The sequence below is a fragment of the Phoca vitulina genome, unplaced genomic scaffold (genome assembly GCF_004348235.1).
Source record: "Phoca vitulina isolate PV1807 unplaced genomic scaffold, GSC_HSeal_1.0 scaffold123, whole genome shotgun sequence".
NCBI classification, from domain to species: Eukaryota; Metazoa; Chordata; class Mammalia; order Carnivora; family Phocidae; genus Phoca; species Phoca vitulina.
The window spans coordinates 454,229-477,805 of record NW_022589826.1 but is presented as its reverse complement, the minus strand read 5'-3'; the positions used below and the strand labels follow the sequence as shown (position 1 = coordinate 477,805).

Sequence of the window (23,577 nt, the reverse complement as noted above, 5' to 3'; positions counted from 1 at the left end):
ATGTGAGGACAGATTTCAGAATATCGGAAACTAAGAGAAGCTGGTACGAGGAAGTGAAATGAAATAGCTGTTTTTCTTTTCCCTTTCAAAAATTACTTTGAACATATTTCAAATGTTTTTTGCACTTTAAATTCTTTGTACTTTAAAATATTATTTTGCACTTGAAAAGTGGAATTTAAGTATCTGTGGTAACGTGAGACCCTGTAATCCTGTTGCGTACAAAACAGAATGATCCCGGACTTAAACTTTATTCAGGAACATGAAAACCAGGGGTGACAAGGAAAGCGACTCCAGCTTTCAGAACGAACACGGGCACTCCGGAAGCCCTGGGACCACCAGCATTCATGCGGTCCTCAGGGAAGACACAGTGTCTACGCAGTAACAGCCACGAGGGAGACCTGGGGTCTCAGCTCCGAGAGTGGGCTGCTTCTAAAATTCAGAGGTGGTAGACACACATGGAAAATTTTATCTTCTTGCATTGGGAATCTAGTAAGGAAAGAAAGTGGCAGTCTGTGGCCATACGCCCAGGATGAGACTTCCGTGGCACTCAGTAGGCACCAGCACAGTCGTGAGGCAGTGAGGGGACCCCGGAGCCAGCTGGCGGTGGTGTGGAGAAATGGGTCTCATTGTTGAGTTTCTTCTGGGTCTCTGGTGTTCTTGAGAACCCCCGGGACCTTAGCAGTCCTCAGAAGGGGTCCAAATCCGTTACTGTTTTCAGATCAGAAGCGTCAGGGTCCAGGCGGTGGGTGGAGGAGGATGGGGGTGCACGGTGTATGGGTTCAGCCCAACCCAGAGAACTGCACTTGCTGTACGAAAGTGGATCCTCCAGGGGAGCAGCGTCCCCTGCCCCATGGAGAAGTCCTGAAGTAATGAAGGAGGGGGGCTCGGCTTCCACCGGAGGGCATTCTGCTGAGCATCCGCCAGAGGCTCCATCCTGTAGCCGCTCTGAGAGATCCAGGTTCCCTCCTCCTGATGCCCTCCAGGGGCTGACCCTGAACAGAAAACCAAGGTCGCTCCCGGGAGAGCCAAGGCCAGAGAAGTGGGAAACAAACTCCTTTGCTCAGGGAGGTGAGTGTAGCCGGGGGGCAGGTGTGGGGGCTGCAGGCCTGATCAGAATGTTGCCCACGATGATGATGACAATGAGGAGAATGTTGAAGTCTTCATAAAGGGAGGATCCGCAGATAAAGGTTCCCACTTCTCCCCTCCTCACCAACCCCTATAACAGCCCTTGGTCTCCAAGGAAAGCCACACACAGAACCTTCTGGAAGCGGGCAGACTGCCTAGGGCTGTCTTGGGAGCTCCGGTCCATCACCGTAGTGAGAACCTTCCTATTCCGTCACTGGGATCACCATGACCTCACTGGCATTATTACTCCTGCCGAATTTCTTCCTCGAACCAGAGGTTCCCACAAACTATCATGCCAGTTAGATAAACTTGAGCTAACTGATTCCAAAACCAGTGTTTTCACCTAAATCCACCCCATTAACCACCTAACAGGTGTCTAAAATGACGACTGCTCTGCTGGTCACAAAACCTTTGAGGAGGGTGCCTGGGCAGGACGGGGGCTTCTAAAGCCCAGAGAGCTGGGACTCAGACCCTCGCTAACAGCCTGCTCCCAGAGTTGCGAAGCAGCTCACTCCTGGAGGCGAGACCCCAACAGTCTCCCTCGTGGCTGTTACTGCGTAGACGCCACGTCTTCCCTGAGGACCGCATGGACACTGGTAGTTTCTGGGCTTCAGGCGTGCCCGTGTTCGTTCTGGACGCTGGAGTCCCCAAGTCTGAGGAAGAGAGGGCCGAAGGCCATCGCGGGGAACGTCAGATGTTACCCTGCGGTCTCAGAAATCCTCCTCGACTTGGCTTCTGTTCCCAGAAGACAGAAGCCGAGACTAGGATCCAGGCACACACATTTCCCGAGCGGTTTCAGAAGAGGGAATCAGTGAAGCAGGATGGGGCAGAGGAAGAAAGAAGACAACGTGAGATTTCTGCTAGAGATTAGCTTCGGGATAAATCACACTACCCCTATTCCATCTTGAAGGAAGAGGGATGGCCTCTTGTAACTCCGGTCACTTACTGGCTCTGAGATCACCCACGGGCCCCACGGATACAACCTCCCAGAGGAGGTTGCTCCTTGGGCTGAAGGAGATTCTCCAAAGAAGGGCCGCTGTGAGCCCCTAGCAGCCAACACTCAGCACGGGCGGGGGCGGGGGGGGGGCACCACCCCACTAACGCAAACCTGCGGAAGGCCCTGGCGACTCCCTATTACCCTCCACAAACAATTTATTACTCAGATGAGTCCCCCGTAAAGGTCCTCATTCGCTCACGTTTTCCCTTTCTCATCCTCTGTCGATAGGGAATTAATTCTCGAAGGGATGTCCCCTGACCCCAAGCAACAGCATCACCTGAAAACTTGTTAGAAATGCAGTTTTTAGATCCCTCCCAGACTCACTGAATCAGCAGCTCTGCGGGCGAGAACAGCAATCTCTGGTTTAAAAAGCCTTCCCGGTGGTGCGAGGACACGCTAACATTTGGAGACCCCTGCCCTGGGGAATGGAGGGTGTGCAGAAAACATTGATATTGTGACACAGGATGAACGAAGGGAATGTTTGCTGTACTCTCTGGGGTTACTGGCGTCTCTGCTCAGCCTCGGCCACACTGTGTCCCCCGCTCGGCCAGCAGGTGTTCCTAGGACCCCAGGGTTGACATGGACAATTGGGCCACCCCCTTGGCTTTCAGTGTCCTCAGTCTCTGACTTTTGTGGTTTCCATGTGGGTCCAAATTCAAGGAGTATTTTCCGACAGACTTCCTCCTTGACCAGACTTTGCTCAGGCTCCTCTGATCCCCCTTCTCGACCAGGCCTGGACCTTGGCCAGCCTTTACCAAGAATCCTGCTAAGTCAGTGTATCTTCTGCCCTTGATACGTCATCTTAGTGCTGTTCTGTCCACTCCCCTCACTCTGCCTGTTGGCTGTAAGTCCCCACGTGTCCCTGCTGTCTTCAGAGCTGAGTTCAGTCTTGTTCCCCCACTGCCATTAAATAAAGTCTTCTTTACTGTTTTAACAAGTCAAAACAATTTCCCTTTAACATATCTTCCCAAAGACTCAGACCTACATTGTGATTTGGAGCCAAGGAGAAGTCCGACTTTCTCTTCTCCCTTCACCACCCCTCCAGCCCACTCATCCATTGCTCTGACTACAGAGCTTTTTCTTGCCCTTTCAAGTGTCAGGTCAGAAACGTTACTTTCTTTGGATCTGGGAAGTTCCTGAGAGAGATTCTGCACCCCCCCTCACCCCCCCCAAATTTTCCCTATGAAACCACACAGACTACCCACCCTTTTATTCTTCTGCGAAAAAGGAAGAGCAACATACTTTTAATTCTTTCAGACACCCTTTGGCCTCTGAAATGCCGTGGCCTCAGCCCTGTGTGAAGCGTTTCATACCCTCAGGATGGCACCTGGAGCATACAGACAGCTCAGACCAATTTTTAGATGTAATTTCAGAGGAACTAAAGAAAAGATAACGGAGAATCTTTTTTCAGATCTTTCCTCTCTCTTTCCAATTTCCCCTTTTTCTATTTTTGGCCTCCAGCAGGCAAATCAATAGGAAATGAAATTGAGTGTCACCTGACAAATTGTTTTTGGAGAACCTGATACTCTGATACTTTGAGTCTGATACTCTAACCCTGACAGCCTGAGCCCGGGAGCTCTGTCTTCACCTACGAACCTCAGAATCAATCATATACAGGACAGTGGCAGCCTGCTCCAGAAACACAGAATGCTCAGCTTGATGGGCTCATGGAATAGGTATTTGCTGTGTTACTTGATAATATTCTGATATAGAAAATGGGAAAGCAAATTGGATGGATAAAGCCTACATAGATAGTAAGCTAGGAGCTTTATGAGATAAAGGGAAAAATTCATAGGATGTGCAAAGTATAGATAATTCATAAGCAAGCTGCTGGTGAGACAGGCAGAATTCATAAATTGTGTTTAATATAGATACTAAGTACGTTAGTAACTTGGAAGAGACATTAAAGACAGATGGAATGCAAGCAGGAGTGTTACTTAGAAAGGAGTAGAAAGATGCATGGTAATCAAAACTCAATGACATTTGGCAGGGCAATTTTTCTATTCCCTTATTAGGGAAAACCTGAGTTTCAAACTGTGACTTCCCACCAAAGAGGGGAAATCATTTACGACTTTAATAGTCTAGGTACGCCTGGGTGGCTCAGTTGATTAAGCATCTGCCCTCGGCTCAAGTCATGATCCTGGGGCTCTGCTCTCAGCGGGGAGTCTGCTTCTCCCTCTGCCTCTGCTCACCCCCTATTCCCCCACCCCTGCTTGTGCTCTCTCTCAAATAAATGAATAAAAATCTTAAAAAGATAAAAAATATAACTTTAATAGTCTATTTAAGATTCTAATATAAAATTAAATAAAATACATTTTAATCGATCAGCATGTTCTAAGGGTTCTAAGGGTATCTCCTGGCTTCAACATATATGACTAACTTGCAAAGCTGTGTAGAAACCATGCTCTCTGTCTGTCATCAAGTTCTCCTGAAATCAGCCACTTTATGCCAGGACGGTTTTGCAAACCCTATCTACAAACTCTAGCCAAAATGTGAACTAACCTTAAACTCTCTATTTCTACCTGTCTTCACACAGTCTAAGAGAGGGCGGTTGGTGCGCGGAGTAGATACACGGTGTATGAGGCCCAGGAAAAAGCCTGTGCCAGATGATCCCTAATTGGATTATTCATCAGGAACCAAAGCTCACACCCCTCCTGCATTTTAAGAGGTACCCTCATTCCGGGGACAGAAGGTAGCACGAACGTGAGGATGAAAGTTACCGTGGAGTTTCGGGTGCCCTGGGGCGTGTGGCTCGCTCTGCCCCTTACAGATCCACCAGTCAGGCCACCCATTGTCTACAACTCCCCCTGTGCAAAAAAGAACAAACTTGGGACACTATATGCCACCAATTAGGATTGTTTTTCATAATTTTGGGGGCAAATTCAACCATCCTTTATGGTAAACTTGATCCAGAATTTTCTGCCCAGTCAAAAACTCAGATTTGTATCTATTTAGACTATAAGCTTCTCTACAGACAAATATCAGATTAAAACTAGAGTTTTATCTTTGGACTCGCTGGCTCATTGATGGGTTAACTGAATTTACAGCAAAAACTCTCAATCACATCAAATTGTGATTTCGCAGGAGTAGGTTCCATTAGAATGCTCTACTAGTGTTGTGATGGCCACCGTTAGTTACGAAAGGGTTCCTATCTGAGCCCAAACAGCGGTGACACCACATTCACTTGATGAATACGTGCATGAGGAGGGAGGGAGCGGTGGAAAGTCATCTGGGGTGATTCTCCAGTTTCTAGACTGTGGTGCTAAGGAGGAGAAAAGCAGTAACGGGAAGGACTGGGTGCGTCCAAGCCTCTGTGAGACAATACGGTGAAAATGTCTTTTAGGCAGCTGTGTATACCCTATGAAATTCTATGTGAGAAAGATATTGAGAAGTCATCAGCCTATTTTGGATAGTGTGAAGATGTGAATTATGGAATCGTATGAATATTCTCTCAGAGAAAAGTAGGACAATGAAAGATGGAACCTAGAAAATAGCAACATTAAAAGGGTGATTCTCTCTAGGTGCCTGGTTGGCTCAGTCAATGGAGCATGTGACCCTTGATCTAGGGGTTGGAAGTTCGAGCCCTACATTGGGTGTAGAGAATACTTTAAAAAAAAAATATCTTAAAAAAAAAATAATAAAAGGGTGGGGGCGCCTGGGTGGCTCAGTTGGTTAAGCATGGGACTCTTGGTTTTGGCTCAGGTCATGCTTTCCTGCCCCACATGGGGCTCCCCACTCAGTGCACAGTCGGCTTGAGATTCCTTCTCCCTCTGCCCCTCCTCCTGCTCAGGGTGACCCGCACCCCCTCCCCGACGTCGCCCCCCCGCGGTGACCCGCACCCCCCCCCCAGGTCGCACCCCCCCAGTGACCCCCACCCCCCGGTGACCCCCACCCCCCGCGGTGACCCGCACCCCCTCCCGGAGGTCGCACCCCGTCCCCGAGGTCGCACTCACGCATGTGCATTCTCTCTTTCTAAAAACTAAATAAATAAAACCGCTCTACAAAAATAAAATTCTAAACTTTGGGACTCCAAATCACGACCAAAGATATGAAAACAAAGGGGAAATATGGGAAGAGCTTGGATTCGAGTTTGTTTTTTTAACTGGGTCTCATTTATCCTTAATTTAGTGTGATAAAGACATCTTTGCCTTTGCTTCCGCTAAACCATCAACTCCCGAGGAGGCGAAGGACCACGGAGGGAGAGCGGGAGGGCTGCTCCTAGACCGCTCGCTGGCTTTCGCACAAAGTGACTGGCGGGTGGGATTCGGATCTGCCTGAGACTGGAGACGTGAGCCCTCACGCAGCGCTTTGGGCCGCTTAGGCACCTGACTTCAAAAAACAAAAAAAAAGAAAGAAAAGAAAAGAAAAAAAAAAAAAAGCAAATTCTTTCACAGCTATTCCAACGTTGCAGAGACACAAAGGAGGTCAAACGCGGGTGGAATTTGTGTGCATCCCCTACGGCCTTTCACACGGGCGTCGGGAACCGCATGGCCTTCCAGCAGGAACCACGAGAGTCAGAATCGTGTGCTGGGTGACCCTCCTGACCCCACCGAGTGGACCCCAGGTGCTGGTCCCCCCGACGCTCCGTCCGGAGCCGAGTGCCCAGCACAGACGAAGACGCAGCTGTCCTGCAGCCCGACTGTCCCCTCCCCGCGGGGCGGCGGAGCACGCAGGTGTGGAGGCGGCGAGGGCCGGGGATGCTATCCGCTCCCGGCGCTGCTCCCGCCTCCCCGCCTCCCCCCGCCGCCCCGCGTCCCGGCGCCCGAGTCCAGGCCCCTCCCCCCGCCCGCAGGACGCCGTGCCTCCCGCCGGCGCGCAGCACGACCCGCTTCCAGCCCCTGCGCCCCACTCGCCGCGCCAGCGGTGAGACCTCCGGGAGGGGGTGGGGGTCACTGGGGGGTGCGACCTCGGGAGGGGGTGCGGGTCACCGGGGGGGTGGAGGTCACCGGGGGGTGCGGGTCACCGGCGGGGTGCGACGGCGGGCGGGGGGTGTGGGTCACCGGGGGGTGCGGGTCACCGGGGGTGCGCGGCCGGGGTTGGAGCGGAGAAGGCCTTCCATTCTTCGCGAGCTCATTTTCGGAACTGTCCGAGTCTGAAACAGCCCGAGAGGAACAGAAGTGGACGAGATGCGGGAAAGAATCAACGGATGGCTCTTTCGCATCGTTGGATGTTTCCAGGGTTCCCACATCCCCCCCCCAGCCCCGCGCTTGTCCTGAGAGGCTCCCCTGGGAAGCCGTTCCCGCGGAGGGCCGGCCGGACGCCTGCCGCTGGGGGCTCCCCCGACGCCCCTCCTCCGCGCGGGGACAGGCGCGGGTCGTGCGCACACCCGGGGAGCTCTCCGCGCCCCTTCCACTGAGATGTTGCGCAGACCGGCTGCGTTACGCCGAGCCTCGACGTCCCTTTACAGTTGTAAATAGTTCTTCCCCCCAGCGGTCCTCACCGCACGCCGCATGGCCTCGACTTTCTCTAACGCTCTTTCTCGGCCTCATAGAAAACTCCCGGCCTGCGGCTGCCCGCGCCCACGACTCGGCCTTCGGTGTCTCCCGCCCCCCGCGCGCCCCGCGGAACGCGCGTCTCTGCAGCCGCAAGGTTTCTGAAGGCGGCCGGAACCCCGACGGTGCGGGGGCATGTTTCCCCGAGTCCAAGGACAAGGAGGTCGATTCGGCTGCGTGCGGGCTCTCAGGTGGCTCCATGGCTTAGCTGGTTAAAGCGCCTGTCTCGTAAACAGGAGATCCTGGGTTCGACTCCCAGTGGGGCCTGGCCTTTTCTCGGGAAGCGAACCCTTCCTGAGAACCATTTTATGTAGGGGAGTTAACGTGCGTCAGTCCTACTGATCCCCGACAAATCTCACCGAACTTACAGCGCCGGCACCCAGTCACATATATGACAAGCTGTTCGGCTGCAGCTTGCTCGAATTCCTTACTCCCGAGGAGTAAGGAGATGACAATTCAAATGCAAACCACTGCCAAAGAATAAAGCGTGTGACCTGAACCTCCATCACGTTTCGTGTGCGTTTTACCCGGTTTCTGAGCACCTACAGCGTGTTACAGTTTAAAGCACCCAGACATGTAGGTATGTGTAATCTCTCTAGATTCCAACTATCTCCAGCTCTATAATGATTTCATAACATAAGAGAAATGAATGAACGATGATGCCACTATTCACTACAAAGAAAAAAGAGGATGTTTGCAGGGGCATGCTTGCCATTTTGAGAAGGAAGAATAATTATGATCCTTGTTAATCCTCCTAAGGAAACTTTAGGAATAATGATCAACTGCAAGCTAGTGTGCCCTGGGCACACTCCCAGGGCAAGGACAAAGTTGCTGTGGGAAAAGAGCAGATTGGAGAATTCTTTTTTTTTTTTTTAATTTAATGTAATTTAATTTTTTTTTCATTATGTTGAGTTAGCCAACATATAGTACATCATTAGTTTTAATGATCAATGATTCATTAGTTGTGTATAACACCCAGTGCTCATCACATCCCGTGCCCTCCTTAATGCCCATCACCCGGGTACCCCATCCCCCACCCTCTCCCTTCTGTAACCCTCAGTTTGGTTCCCGGAGTCCAGAGTCTCCCATGGTGTGTTTCCCTCTCTGATTTCTTCCCATTCGGTTTTCCCTCCCTTCCCCCATGGTCCTCTGTGCTATTCCTTATGTTCCACATATGAGTGAAACCATATGATAATTTATTTTCTCTGCTTGACTTATCTCACTTAGCATAATCCCCTCCAGTCCCATCCATGTTGATGTAAAAGTTGGGTATTCATCCCTTCTGATGGCTGAGTAACATTCCATTGTATATATGGACCACATCTTCTTTATCCATTCATCTGTTGAAGGGCATCTCGGCTCTTTCCACAGTTTGGCTATTGCGGACATTGCTGCTATGAACATTGGGGGGCAGGTGCCCCTTCTTTTCACTACATCTGTGTCTTTGGGGTAAATACCTAGTAGTGCAATTGCTGGGTCATAGGGTAGCTCTATTTTTAAAGTCTTGAGGAACCTCCACACTGTTTTAGGTTGGAAAATTCTGCCAGTTACCTAGGGTGGTGTGTTTCAGCCCTGGGGATTTATGGCACTTCAGTGCGTTCTTGTCTCCCATCCTTTCATCCACTAACCCAGTAACATTCACTGCTGATCTTTTATATGGCAGGTTTCTTTCTCTTTCTTTTTCTTTCTTTCTTTCTTTCTTTCTTTCTTTCTTTCTTTCTTTCTTCTTTCTTTCTTTCTTTTCTTCTCTTTCTTCTCCTTCTCCCGCCCTTTCTTTCTGTCTAGTTGCAAGGTTTTTTCCCCTTGTGATGAGAACTTTTAAGATTTACCCTCTTAGCAACTCTCAAATATATAATACAGTATTGTTAACTGTGGTCACCATGCTGTACCTTACATCCCCAGGACATATTTATCTCATAATTGGAAGTTTGTACCTTTTGTCCACCTTCACCCATTTCGCCCCATCCCCCATCCCCAGCTCTGGTAAGCACCCAGGCATATTTCTAAGAGCAGGAAATACAGCAGTGAACCCAGCTAACAAAAATCACTGCTGTCATGGATGGTACATTCCAGTGGGGGTGACACAGAAAATAAAGAAATGAATATGTAAAATCGTAAGTATATGAGATGCTGATGAAGTCCATGGAGAAAGATAAGCAAGAAAAGAAAATAGGGAGTATATAGGATGGGGGCAGTGTAATCAGAGAATGTTATCCTGTCTCTTGGAGAATATCATGGGCAAATGTTTCAAAATTGTTTTTTAAGTTTTTAATAAGACATAGTCACAAAGTGGCTACTGTATTACTCTAAGTACCATACATAGCAAGAATAAACAATCAGCAAACTGTTCCCCAGCTAAGTCTGGACCTCACCTCTGTTCATTTTGATTAGGACTTTATTGAACTAGGCCACACTGAGTTCAAACCTCAGCTGCTCCACCTGATAGCTAAGGGACTTTCGGCAAATTACTTCACCTCAACGGGCATCACTCTCCTCAAATGAGAGATGGAAATAGCAATAGGTGTACATAACAGAGTTTATGGGAGGACTTGGTGAGTAAAGACACATAGAATATTTTAGAAGGGCATCTGGCACATAAATAAGCAATCAGTAAGATTCACCATATTGTGTTTATTATTATTATTATTATTATTTATTGAATTGTTGAGTGTCAAGTGTTTAACCCTTGCAATAGCACTCTGAGGTATTATCCTAAATTTATAGACCAAGGTTCCAAGCACGTTGTGGGTTGAATTGTGTTCCCCCAAAATATATGTTGAAGTCCTAACTTCTTGTACCTGTGAATGTGACCTTATTCGGAAATAAGACTTTTGAAGATGTAATCAAGTCATGATGAGGTCACACCAGATTAGGATGGGCCATAATCCAGGGACTGGTGTCTTTAGAAGAGGAAGGAAAAGAGATTTGGACACAGAGACCCAGATATACAGGGAAGAAGGCCGCATGAAGACAGAGGCAGAGATTGCTATTATTTGACCACAAAGGAGTACCAAGGATTGCCAGAGCCACCAGAAGCTAGAAGAGGCATGGAAGTGTTTTTCCTTAGAACCTTGAGAGGGAGCATGGCCCTGCCCACAGCGTGATTTTAAACTCTGGCCTCCAGAACTATGAGAGAATAATTTTCTGTTGTCTTAAGCCATCCTATTTGTACTACTTTGTTATGGCAGCCCTAGGAAACTAAGACAAAGCATTAAAACAAAATTAGTGATTTACACTAGCAAATAAATATATAATTTTTCCTAAATTGATAGATAACATATGGGGCATTCATACTTCACTTTAAAGTTTCAAACCCAGAGTATCTCCCACTTACCTAGTTGTTTTATGGTAATACATGATCTTGATCTACCCCCCCACCCTGTTTCTTCCCTCTTTCCAGGTTTTGGTTTTTTACAGGACTCCACACCCTGTGACCATCTCCACTGACTTAACCTTGACTATTTGGAGACATCTAATAGAATAGATGATCACTCCATTACCAGCTACAGCCAATAACTGAGGGATGGGAGGGACAGGCAGGGAAGTCCAAACCCCTTAACTCAGTGACCATTCTGCTTTGTTATGTATACTCAAGACTCCCCTCCCTGTCCCATGGGTCAGGCTAAGGCTAGACTTTATCCAAGCCTACATCTTTGCTTTGCTATTCCACCTTCTGCATTCTGAGGATCACTCCCCCAGTAAGTCACATACTCCTGAAGCCCCCTCTGAGGGTATGCTGTAAGGACCTAAGAAACTTGCTTTGGAAGGTTTTTTTTTTTTACCGATCCTTCATATTCGATCAATTGAACAAAGTTTTCCTATGGAAACGTTCAACCCAAGAGCTTTAGATCTGAGGAGGGCATTCACATTGTGTACCAGATCCTGATCATGAGACCTTTTGAAAATTCAAGGTTTTGACATAGAACAGGAGGGGTATTAAGAAAATTGGTGGCTGACTGACCTTTATTGTTGCACTATTATCATTCTGTTTACAAATGAGAAAATAATCAACAAGCTTGAGAAAATGTTAATAGAAACTTCCAAAACTGAAATTCAAAGAGAAAAAAAATGAATGAAAAAGGCAGAACAGGATACCCAAGAACTATGGGGAAATCACAAAAGGTATAACATATGCTTAATGGGAAATAAGAAGGAGAAGAAAGAGAAAAGGGAACAGAAGAAATATTTGAATTTCTTTCTCAATAATGACTGAGAATTTCCCAAACTAATGATAGATACCAAACCACATTTCCAGGAAGCTCAGAGACACCCAGTATGAGTGGAGTGAAATATTTAAAGTGTTAAAAGAAAAGAATTACCATAATTTTGTGCCCAGTGAAATTATCCTTCAAAAGTTAAGGTGCAATAAGGGCTTCCTCAAAAAAAATTTTTTTTGGGTAATTTGTAGCCTGTAGAACTGTCTTGCAAGAACGGTTAAAAGAAGTTCTTTAGAGAGAAGGAAATAATATAGGTCAGAAACATGGATCTGTGTAAAGAAAGGAAGGGGAGCGACTGGGTGGCTCAGTCGGTTAAGTGTCTGCCTTCAGCTCGGGTCATGATCTCAGGATCCTGGATCGAGCCCCATGTCCAGCTCTCTGCTCAGCGGGGAGCCTGCTTCTCCCTCTCCCCCTTCCTGCCGCTCTCCCTGCTTGTGCTTGCTCTCTCTCTGTCAAGTAAATAAAATCTTTTAAAAATAAAAAAATTGAAAAACCCAATATCTTTCATGAACATATATGTAAAAATTGTCAACAAAATATTAGCCAATTGAATCCAGCAATGTATAAAAAGACCTCTACACCCAATCGAGATTTATTCTCAGTGTACAAGCCTGGTTCAATCTTGAAAAATCAATTAAGGCAATCCATCACACCAACAGGCTAAAGAAGAATCACATGATCATCTTAATAGATGCGGAAAAAGCATTGACAAAACCCAATACTCATTCATAATAAAATCTCTTAGCAAACTAGGAATAGAGGGGAACTTCCTCAGCTTGATGAAGATCATCTACAAGAAACCTACTACTAACGTCATACTTGTTGACAAGAAACTAAGATCTAGGATGCTTTCCTGCTCGTAACAGGAACAAGATACCACTATCAGCACTCCTATTCAACATTGTGCTGGAAATCCTAGCTACTGCAAGAAGATAGTAAAGGAAATAAAAATATAGAGATGGGGGAGGAAATGAAACTGTCTTTGTGTACAGCTGATACGATTGTCTACATAGAAAATCCCAAAGCATCAAAAAGAAAAACTCATGAAACTAATAAGCAAACTATGGAAAGGATAAAGGATACGAAGTTAATATGTAAAAATCAACTGTGTCTTATAGACCAGCAATGAACAAGGGAATTTGAAATTAAAAACACAATATCATTTATATTACCACTAAAAAAAAAGAGAAACCTTATGTATAAATCTAACAAAATATGTATGGGATATATGAGGTAAACTACAAAACTCTGATATAAGAAAGAAAAGATCTAAATAGATATTCCATATATATGGATAAAGGGCCTCAATATTATCAAGATGTCAGTTCATCCCAACTTGATCTATAGATTCAGTGCAATCCCAATCAGAATTGCAGCAAGTTATTTCATGAATATTGACAAACTGATTCTAAAGTTTATATGTAGACACAAATGACTCAGAACAAGCAACGCAAAATTGAACAAAGTTGGAGGACTGTCACTGCTTGACCTCAGATTTACCATAAAGTGACAGTAATAAAGAGTGTGGTGTTGGTGAAAAAAATAGACAAACCGATCAATGGAGCAGAAGAGAGAGCCCAGAAATAGACCCGCACAGTCACCTGATCACCGAGGAAAGGCAGTACATGGGGCAAAGATAGTCTCTCCACAAATGGTGCTGGAAAAACTGGATGTCCACATGCAGAAAAAAAAAAAAGAATCTAGTACAGAACTAGACACAGACCTTATGCCTTTTACAAAACTTAACTCAAAATGGATCCTAGACCTAAATCTAAAATGTAAGACCATGAAATTCCTAGAAAGTAACACAGAGGAAAACAGGTGACTTTGGGTTTAGTGATAACTTCTTAGGTACAACACCAAAAACATGATTCATGAGAGGAAAACGTGATAAGTTGGACTTCATGAGAATTTAGAATTTCTGTTCTGCAAGACACTGAGAAGAAAATGAGAAGACACGCCACAGACTGGGAGAAAATATTTGCAAAAGCCATATCTGAGAAAGGACTGTCACCCAACATATGCAAAGAACTCTTAAAACACAACAATAAGAAAAGAAACAACTGAATTTCTACTATTTTTCCCATGTACTCTTTAATCCCTATGCCCTCTTTACCCCACTCACCCACCTCCCCTCTGGCAACCATCAGTTTGTTCTCTATAGTTAATAGTCTGTTTCTTGCTCTCTCTCTTGTTTTCTCTTTGTTTTTTTTTCCCCCTTTGCTCATTTGTTTTGATTCCTAAATTCCACATATGAGGGAGATCATATGGTATTTGTCTTTCTCTGACTGACTTATTTTGCTTAGCATAATACTCTCTAGCTCCATCCATGTCGTTGCAAATGGCAAGGTTTCGTTTTTTCAAGGCTGAGTAATATTCCATCGTATGTACAAGCCATATCTTCCCTATCCATTCATCTATCAGTAGACACTTGGCTGCCTCCATAATTTGGCTATTGTTGATAATACTGCAATAAACATAGGGGTGCATGTATCCTTTTGAATTCGTGTTTTTATATTTTTTTAGGTAAATACCCAGTAGTGTGATTCTTGGATCAGAGGGTAGTTTTATTTCTAGATTTTTGAGGAACCTCCATACTGTTTTCCACAGTGGCTGCATCACTTCCCATTCCCACCGACAGTGCAACAGGTGTTCCTTTTTCTGCACATCCTCGCAAACACTTACTCTTTCTTGAGCTGTTGAGCTGATTCTGACAGGTGTGAGGTGATATCACATGGTAGTTTTGATTTGCCTTTCCCTGATGATCAGTGATGTTGAGCATCCTTTCCTGTGTCTGTCAGCCACCTGTAAGTCTTCTTGGGAGAAATGTCTGTTCGTGTCTTCTGCCCATTTTTTAACTGGGTTATTTGTTTGTGGGTGTCGAGTTTTGTCAGTTCTTTATATATCTTGGACACTAACCCTTTATCAGATATGTCATTTGCAAATATCTTCTCCCATTCACTTGGTTGACTTTTAGTTTTCTTGATTGTTTCCCTTGCTGTGCAGAAGCTTTTATTTTTTTTTTTTAATTTTGATGTAGTCCCAAACAACTCAATTTTTTAAATGTGCAAAGATCTGAACAGACAACTCAACCAAGAAGATATAGAGATGACAAATAAGCATATGGAAAGATGCTCAACACCATATGTCATCAGGGGATTGCAGACGAAAACAGCAGTAAGATACCACTAGATAGCTCTGAGTATGGCCCAAATCCAATAGCCTGACAACACCAGTTGTTGGTGAAGATGTGGAGTCATAGGAACTCTAATTCATAGCTGGTGGGAATGCAAAATGGTGCAGCCACTGTGGAAACAGCCTGGCAGTTTCTTACAAAACTAAACATAGTCTTGCCATATGACCCAGCGGTAACGCCTCTCCGCACTCACCCAAGTGAACTAAAAACTTACAACCACACAAAAGTCTGTACACAAATCTTTATAGTAGCTTTATTTATAATTGCCCAAACTTGGAAGGAACTGAGTTGTCCTTCATTAGGTGAATGGATAAACAAACAGTGGTACATCCCTACAGTGCCATATTATTCAATGATAGAAAGAAATGAGCTACCAAATCAAAAAAGACATGGAAGAATCACAAGTACATATTACGAAGTAAAAGAAGCTAATCTGAAAAGCCAATCGTCTTGTATGATTCCAACATTATGACATTATGAAAATGCAAAGCTATGGAGACAGTTAAGAGGTCAGTGTTGCAAGGGGTTCTGGAGGAGGGAGGGAAGGATGAATATGGGGAACACGGGAGGTGTTTAGGGCCAGGAAAATATTATTTTGTATGATACTGTATCAGTAGATACATGTCATTACATATTTGCCAAAACCCATAGAAAGTTCAATGCAAAAGTTGAATCTTACTAGAAACTGTGGATTTTAGTTAATAATAATGTATCAATATTGGCTCACCAATTATAATAACAAAGGCACCAGCCTAACGCAAGATAATAATAGAGGAAATTGGTGGAGGACACAAACTTTTGTGTAATATGGAAACTGTACTTTTCGCTCAATTTTTTCTATAAACCTAAAACTGCTCAAAAAACATAAGGTTTTAAAAACGTCTAAAAAGATAATGAACTGTTTAAAGCAAATAAAAAAAGTTTTTTTCTTGAAAGACTAAAAATACAGCTATCACATGACCCAGCCATTACACTGGTGGTTACTTATCTCAGAGAAATGAAACTTACATCACATGAAGCCTGGATACGAATGTTCATAGAAGTTTTATTTCTAATGGCATAAAACTGGGAGTCCAAAGGTCCTTCAATGGGTGGGTAGTTAAACCGTGGTCTATCCATACCATGAAATACCACTCAGCTGTAAGAAGGAATGAGCTAGTGGTAATATGAGACGTACATTAATCTCAAAATAATTATGATGAGGGAAAGAAGCTAATCTACAAGGATATATACTATGTTATTCCATTTAATAAAAATTACAGAAAATACAAACTAATCTATGGTGACCAACAGAAAAATGGTTTGCAGGGGACAGGGTGGGGACAAGAGAAGGATTGATTACTGGGCAGCCTAAAGTAGTTTGGGAAGTAATGGATACACTAGAACCTGGATTTCAGTGATGGTCTTATGTGTGTAATCATACCACAAAACTAAAAAATTTGCTCGTTTGAATACATTCAGTGCAGTGCATATGAACTGAGCCTCAGTAAATGCTGTCGCCCACCCTTTTTTTCTGACAGATAGAGAGTGCATGCACACCCAAGCAGGGGAGGAGGGGCAGAGGGAGAGGAAGAGAGAGGATCTTAAGCACACTCCCCACTGAACGCAGACCCCGTGCAAGGCTTGATTTTACAACCCTGAGATCATGACGCTGAGATCATGACCTGAGCCCAAATCAAGAGTCAGGTGCTTAAAGGACTGAGCCACCCAGAGGCCCCTGCACCTCCCTTTTAAAAAAAGGAATGAAGGGACACCTGGGTGGCTCAGCCGGTTAAGCATCTGCCTTTGGTTCAGGTCAGGATCCCGGGGTCCTGGGATGGAGTCCCGCATCAGGCTCCTTGCTCAGTGGGGGGCCTGCTTCTCCCTCTGCCTGCCACTCCCCCTGCTTGTGCTCTCTCTCTGACAAATAAGTAAATGAATAAAATATTTTTTAAAAATTAAAAATACATAAAAAAGGAATGAGAAGGAATTGATAAGGATGCGGAAATTTTGAATGAATTTTGCTATGTTAAACAAGCGTGATAATATCTAACAGGGTTTCCAAAAGAAGCTATGTTTAAAATATACACATCAATTTTACACAGGTCAGGAGAAATGGTTAATGAATTTAAATGCACTAGGGTCCTTTTGTTATCCAGAGAAAAGAAAAAGGGACTGATTAAAGTTCAACAAAGTAAACTTTGTTTTAATGTGTACTTACTTGTTTTGGGGTGCAGGGTAACCACTAACACAGAGATACAATGTATAACTTTAAAACCGACAAAAGGAAAAATGCCATTTTTGTGATAACACACCAAAGGAAAACCGTTAGTCCAGAATTTTTAAAAATGTGCGCAGAAACCTGTGGTTCATGTTAAAAGGAAACCAGTCAGGTGGTTCCTGTTAAGGGATGGTGCAGAAGAGGAATATGGCACCCACGGATTCCAGGCAACTAACTGGTCTTGGGCTCTGTGATCCAGGCAACTAACTAAGGTCTTGGGCTCTGTGATCAGAAAAGCTCAGAGAACCCAGAGGTGCTGAGAGGCTTCAGCTGGTGCCATCGAATGTGCTGTTCGGAAAGTTTCCTGATAGCCACGGCCATGAGATCCCAGAGATCCCCCATGAGATCCCAGAGGTCCTGGCTCAGCTTCTCCCCTGGGACGAGTCTCCTCTGCTGCGCCACAGTCGCTCGAGACGGTGCTAGGGCGGCAGGCTTCCAGGCCGAGCTGTCTGACTTGGCGTAGCATGAGTTTCAGAAAAGAGGAACTGGAAGAGAGCCAGGTTTCAGTTGGAGGAAGGGAAGACATTTCCCTAAACTACGGGATTTCCCCAGGCCTGGAAGAGTGGTTGTGGCGAGAAAGAAACAGGGTAGAGGCAGAGGCCGTGGCGATATGGGTCTCCACCACTCCTCGTCCCTGCCGAATGGACTCTGAGAAGAAGTACATGAGTAGACGCGGGATCTCAATGATGACTTACCGTTGCCACCTCAAGCCACCTTCCAGGAGGTGTAGCGAGGGGACACCAGCTCAAGTCTTTCAGGGAACAGGGCAGTCTGGGAGCCTGGTGTCTTCAGGACAGAGCTGCTCCCCCTCCCTATGCTTGTGTACCCCACAGACTCTTCATGGCACACACAGGAGCCCCACGAAGGTCTTGAGAGTGTTCCACGGGCAGACACCCTGCCAGCTCGCACAGAGAGAGGACAAAAGGAAAGAAGGATACTGAATTCCCCACACTTTATAGTGAGGAAACCGGCTGATGATCCTGTGATCAGCTGCGGACATGGACCGGCCACCCCAGACATGGAAGCCTGCCTCCCAGGGCAGAGACTCTAGCCTGAGGGGGTGCTTCCCAGGCCTGGAAATTCAGCTCAAGTGTTGTTCGCCTGGCTGAATTTTGAACATCCAAAAGGGATTTGGAAAATTCACTGTGCAACTACTTAGGACTGGTGACTCCTTCTTCCCTTCAAGTGTATCCCTCTTAAGTGGGAAAGTCTACAATGGTCATCCTGTTCCTGCCCCACCATCGCGTTTTGGGGAGCAGAGAACTTGTGGCTTGCACAGATTTGTAAGCGGAGAGGAACTGTGCCCAGAATGGCTTCTACATAGGGCCTCACTCATGCCCACTTGGGGGCATGTACGTGAGTTGAGGCTGAACTGAGTTGAGATCTGGGGGAGATTGGGATGGGTGAGCATTGTTTCACGTGGAGAGGTGGAGGTCTTTGGCAACCAGGGGGCAGATGATGTTAGGTGTAATAGTGTCTCCCACCCACCCCTCCCTGAGAGCTCCATTTCCTAATCACCAAAACCTGTGAGCAGGTTGTCTTGCGTGGCAAAGGGGACCTTGAGGATGTGACTGAGGTAAGGATCTTGAGATGGGAAGAGTGTCCTGGCTTCCCCAGGTGGGCTCCATGTAATCACAAGGTGCCTGGAAGAGGGTGGGAGGCGGGTCGAGGCAGAGAAGCTGTGACGACAGAAGCAGAGGTCAGAGCGACAGGGTCCTGTCGGGAGCTGAGGAATGTGGGCAGCCTCTAGAAGCTGGAAAAGGCAGGAAGGAATTCTCCCCTGGGGCCTCTAGAAGGCAGGCAGCTCTGTCACCGCTTGGTCTGAGCCCCAGAGGACCCATGTCACACTTCTGACCTCCAGGACTGTAAGATCAGACATGGATGCTGTTTTAAGGGACTAAGATTCCGGTAAATCTCTAGGGCAGCAGACAGGCAATTAAAAGAGACTTCCGATACTAGTGCGCTCTGTCGTCAGTACTGAAAAATCCTGTCGCTCCCTGCTCCCCAACGAAACCCTCCCCCACCCCCCCACCCCAATTTGTAATCACAGCCCTGGGACTCGGAGTCCGCCGCTGCTGCCCAGCTGTCACTTGGGGAACTTGGTCAGTGGGTCACTGTCTCCACTGACACACTTGTTTCCCAAACGCTGTGTCTGTGTCCAAGTGACAAAACTCTCGTGCCCTCTCTGAGGCTCGAACTCAGGACCTTCAGATTATGAGACTGACGCGCTGCCCACTGCGCTAAGAAGGCACCTGCCGGGCCCCGCGTGAGCGGCGTCAGTCACTCTAAGCCTCTCCAGTCCCTGTGCCATTTCGGAAGGGCTCGCCTTCCGTCCGCGGTCGTGCACCCGAAAGAAGAGTGTGCGCCGGGCCGCACCCGCGTGCTGTCACCGAGCCCCGAGCCCCGAGGGGTCAGAACCGTTCCCGGGGTTCATCCTCCGTCACTCCAACAGGGCACGTTCCCACGTCGCCGGGAACGCCGCTCACCCCCGGGACCCCCCGGCCTTGGCTCGGGCGCGTTGCACACGGCTCCGCGTCACGCGCGCACGACGGGAAGGGCCCGAGCCGGGCGTGCACGGACCCCCAGGCCGCGACGAGGACAGGCGCCGCCCGGCGTGGCCCCGACCCGCCGCGGTCCCCTCGCCGGGCCCCGCAGCTCCCTCACCCGCGACCCGCGTCCCCGGCCGCAGCACCCCAAGTCCCGCATCGCGCGCCGCGGCGGGAACGGGGGCCCGGGGGCGGTGCGACCCCTGAGCAGCGGGAAGGATACACCGGGTGTCAAGGTGAGACCACCCGGTGAGGCGGAGAATGTCCTAACCCCCTGGGGTCCGAGCGCCAATCTTCCACATGCCCTTCATGAAGCTGGAAAACAGTTCACTCGGCTTTCTTGCCAATGCAAGTTACTTAATCGGAAAAGCTCCGTTACCTGAAAAATGGGATGACATCGCACGCTATTACCTCAAAGACGGAACACTTGACGCAAACCGCTGTGCAGTGAATTCTCCCGCCTGATACGAATAATGATAGTAAGCTTTACCGGGGAAAGCCCTTTAAGCCACTTACAGGAATGGATAAAAATCAATCATCTACCCCTTTCCTTTGGGCAAACTTTTATATCGTGTCCACTTCACAATGAGGACAGTGAGACCCAGCCAGCCTCAGCGACTCGCCGCGGCCCCGTGGCTGTCGGTGGGGCGGCTGGGATGAGCACGGCGGGTTGGGGGGCCCTCCCGGGGGCTCTCCCGCTTCCGGCGGACCGCACCTGCAGGCCCCGGACGCGCGCCCCGAAAGCACGTCTGTTTGCAGGCTGCTGCCCTCCGCGACTTCACCAGAAGCAGGTGCAGGGACGCCCTCCACGGCTGGAGACGCCCTCGGTTTTGTACCCGCGGACCTGGAGCCCCGCAATCGGGGCCTCGCGGGACCCCCGGGGCGAAAGTCCCACTCGCGAAGTTTGCGAGGGATCTGACCGCAGGGGTCCCAGAGAAACACTGGAGAAAAAGAAGGGGCGGGGGGGGGGGGCGGGAAGAGCCCGTCCACAGACTTAAACCATCCAGAAGAAAGCGGCGGAAGCGTGTGTACGGTAGCGTGGCCGAGCGGTCTAAGGCGCTGGATTAAGGCTCCAGTCTCTTCGGGGGCGTGGGTTCGAATCCCACCGCTGCCAGACTTTATATTGCGAGCTGACGCGACCAAGCTCCTGGGAAGACCTTAGAAAAAGGACAGTCTGACTGCCGGTGATTTATATCTAAAGTCAAAGGGTTCATACAGAAATGAGTAAACCTTCATAAAGTTCACAATTACAAAAATATAACAGTACATACACCTGAAAGCGTACCTTAATTCCACCTTGTTCCACATCAGCATCCCACTTTGGCTTCACCAGCCATATTTACTTATATAGACAACGTTGCAATAAATTATAACCACATTTCAGAAAGGTGCTGTATTAGAGAACTTTCTAAAAGCACAATTGCTCAGTCAAATCATATTTGTGATGGTAATTTTGGTGAGTCTTGTCTTAGTCTTCCGCGAATGTTACCAATTTAACTGCCTGCAGCTCCGGGGAGGGACAGTTTCCTTTGCACCCTGACCAGCATTGTACTAATGACAGTTAATTGCCATTTATCTCTGACTAAGCTCCAGATATTGTCATAAGTTTTCTACATATATTAAAGTCATAAAATATTCTCAGTACTACATAAGAAGTTTATGTTATTATTCCTGTTTTACAGAGAAGGAGACTAAAGTTAGGACCAGGTAATTCGTTGCCTGTAGGTGGAGGAATCAGGGCGTTAATGCCTGGGGTAGACTGAAAAAATGCCCCCCCCCCCAAGATATCTCTGTTCTAATTCCTGAAAGCTTAACTATTACCTTATATGGCCAAATATTGGAGGAGTCTTTGCAGAAGAGATTAAGAATCTTGAGATGGGGAATTTATCCTGGATTTTTCAGGCGGACTTTAAATGTCATCACAAGTGTCCTTATGCCCTTTGTCCAAGAGAGAGGCAGAAAGGGAGGTTTGTCAATGCAGAGGCAGAGACAAGCCAGGGGCGCTGGCAGCCCCTAGAATCTGGAAAAAGCAAGGGCACATTCTCCCCTACAGCCTCAAAAGCCGGTATGACCTTGTCAACACCTTGATTTCCCCCCAGTAATCCAGACTTTTGGACTTCTGGCCTCCGGAACTGTGAGGAAGGAGATACGTCCGTTGTTGCTTTGAGCTCCTGAGCTTGTGGTTATTTGCTCCAGGAGCCGCAGGAAACTAATTCAGTCTGTTTGAACGCTAACAGGCTACACTCCCGCAAACAATGGGTTTTGTTTGTTTGCCAATCTGATAGGTAAAAGGTAGCATCTCATTTTAGTTTCACTTTTGAATTTCTCTTGAGAGTAAAGTTAATTTCTCTTTTCACACTTTCATAAATATTCATCTTTCTTCTTTATAGCATGGAGCTTGAATTCAGAGCCCTGAGACCAAGACCTGGGCTAAGACCAAGAGTCAAGAGCTTTAACAACTGAGCCACCCAGGGGCTCCTGGTTCTCCCTTTTCATGAACTCAGTATTTATATCCTTTGCAAGTTTTCCCCATGAGTTGGACTTTTTCTTGCTGAGGTTTCTTTACTTATATTAGGTAAATTAACTCTTCATAACACAACTTACACATTTTTCCCAGTTTGTTCATTTGATTATTTCACTTTGCTTATACATTTTTTTTGAGGGGATGAGAGTATATCTAAGCAGACTATTGTCTTAATATAGTGAGTTTTATCACTTTAATTGTTTCTGATTTTTTTGCAAAAATTAGTTTTCTACACCAAAGTTACAAAAATATCTGTCTTGGGCGCCTGGGTGGCTCAGTTGGTTAGGCGACTGCCTTCAGCTCAGGTCATGATCCTGGAGTCCCTGGATCGAGTCCCACATCGGGCTCCCTGCTCGGCGGGGAGTCTGCTTCTCCCTCTGACCCTCCCCCCTCTTATGTGCTCTCTCTCATTCTCTCTCTCTCAAATAAATAAATAAAATCTTTTTTAAAAAAAAGAGCTATACAAAAATATCTGTCTTGGGAATGTTAGTAATTTGTGGTTTTATCCCTTCTTCTAAGTTTTTTTCTAATTTAATTTTATTATGTTATGTTAGTCACCATACATTACATCATTAGTTTTTGGTGTAGTGTTCCATGATTCATTGTTTGCATATAACACCCAGTGCTCCACGCAGTATGTGCCCTCCTTAATACCCATCACCAGGCTAACCCGTCCCCCCCACCCCCTCCCCTCTAGAACCCTCAGTTTGTTTCTCAGAGTCCATAGTGTTTCATGGTTCCTCTCCCCCTCCGATTTCCCCCCCTTCATTTTTCCTTCCTACTATCTTTTTAACATATAATGTATTATTTGTTTCAGGGGTACAGGTCTGTGATTCATCAGTCTTACACAATTCACAGCGCTCACGACAGCACATACCCTCCCCATTGTCCATCACCCAGTTACCCCATCCCTCCCACCCCCCACCACTCCAGCAACCCTCAGTTTGTTTCCTGAGATTAAGAGTCTCTTATGGTTTGTCTCCCTCTCTGGTTTCATCTTGTTTCATTTTTTTCCTCCCTTCCTCTATGGTCCTCTGTCTTGTTTCTCAAATTCCTCATATCAGTGAGAACATATGATCCTAGTCTTTCTCTGATTGACTTATTTCGCTCAGCATAATACCCTCTAGTTCCATCCACATCATTGCAAATGGCAAGAATTCATTTTTTGATGGCTGCATAATATTCCATTGTATGTATATATATATATATATATATATATA

The 23,577-nt window shown here is 46.7% G+C and overlaps 3 non-coding genes across 3 annotated transcripts; 2 read left to right on the top strand and 1 right to left on the bottom strand.

Annotated features, from left to right (window-relative positions):
• Positions 1-7,807: 7,807 nt before the first annotated feature.
• TRNAT-CGU lies at positions 7,808-7,881 on the top strand. The gene has a single exon. It is a non-coding gene; the product is annotated as a tRNA-Thr (tRNA).
• An 11,583-nt stretch (positions 7,882-19,464) lies between these two features.
• Positions 19,465-19,537, bottom strand: TRNAM-CAU. Its single transcript has one exon. It is a non-coding gene; the product is annotated as a tRNA-Met (tRNA).
• Positions 19,538-20,865: 1,328 nt separating this feature from the next.
• Positions 20,866-20,947, top strand: TRNAL-AAG. Its single transcript has one exon. It is a non-coding gene; the product is annotated as a tRNA-Leu (tRNA).
• The last annotated feature ends 2,630 nt before the right edge of the window (positions 20,948-23,577 follow it).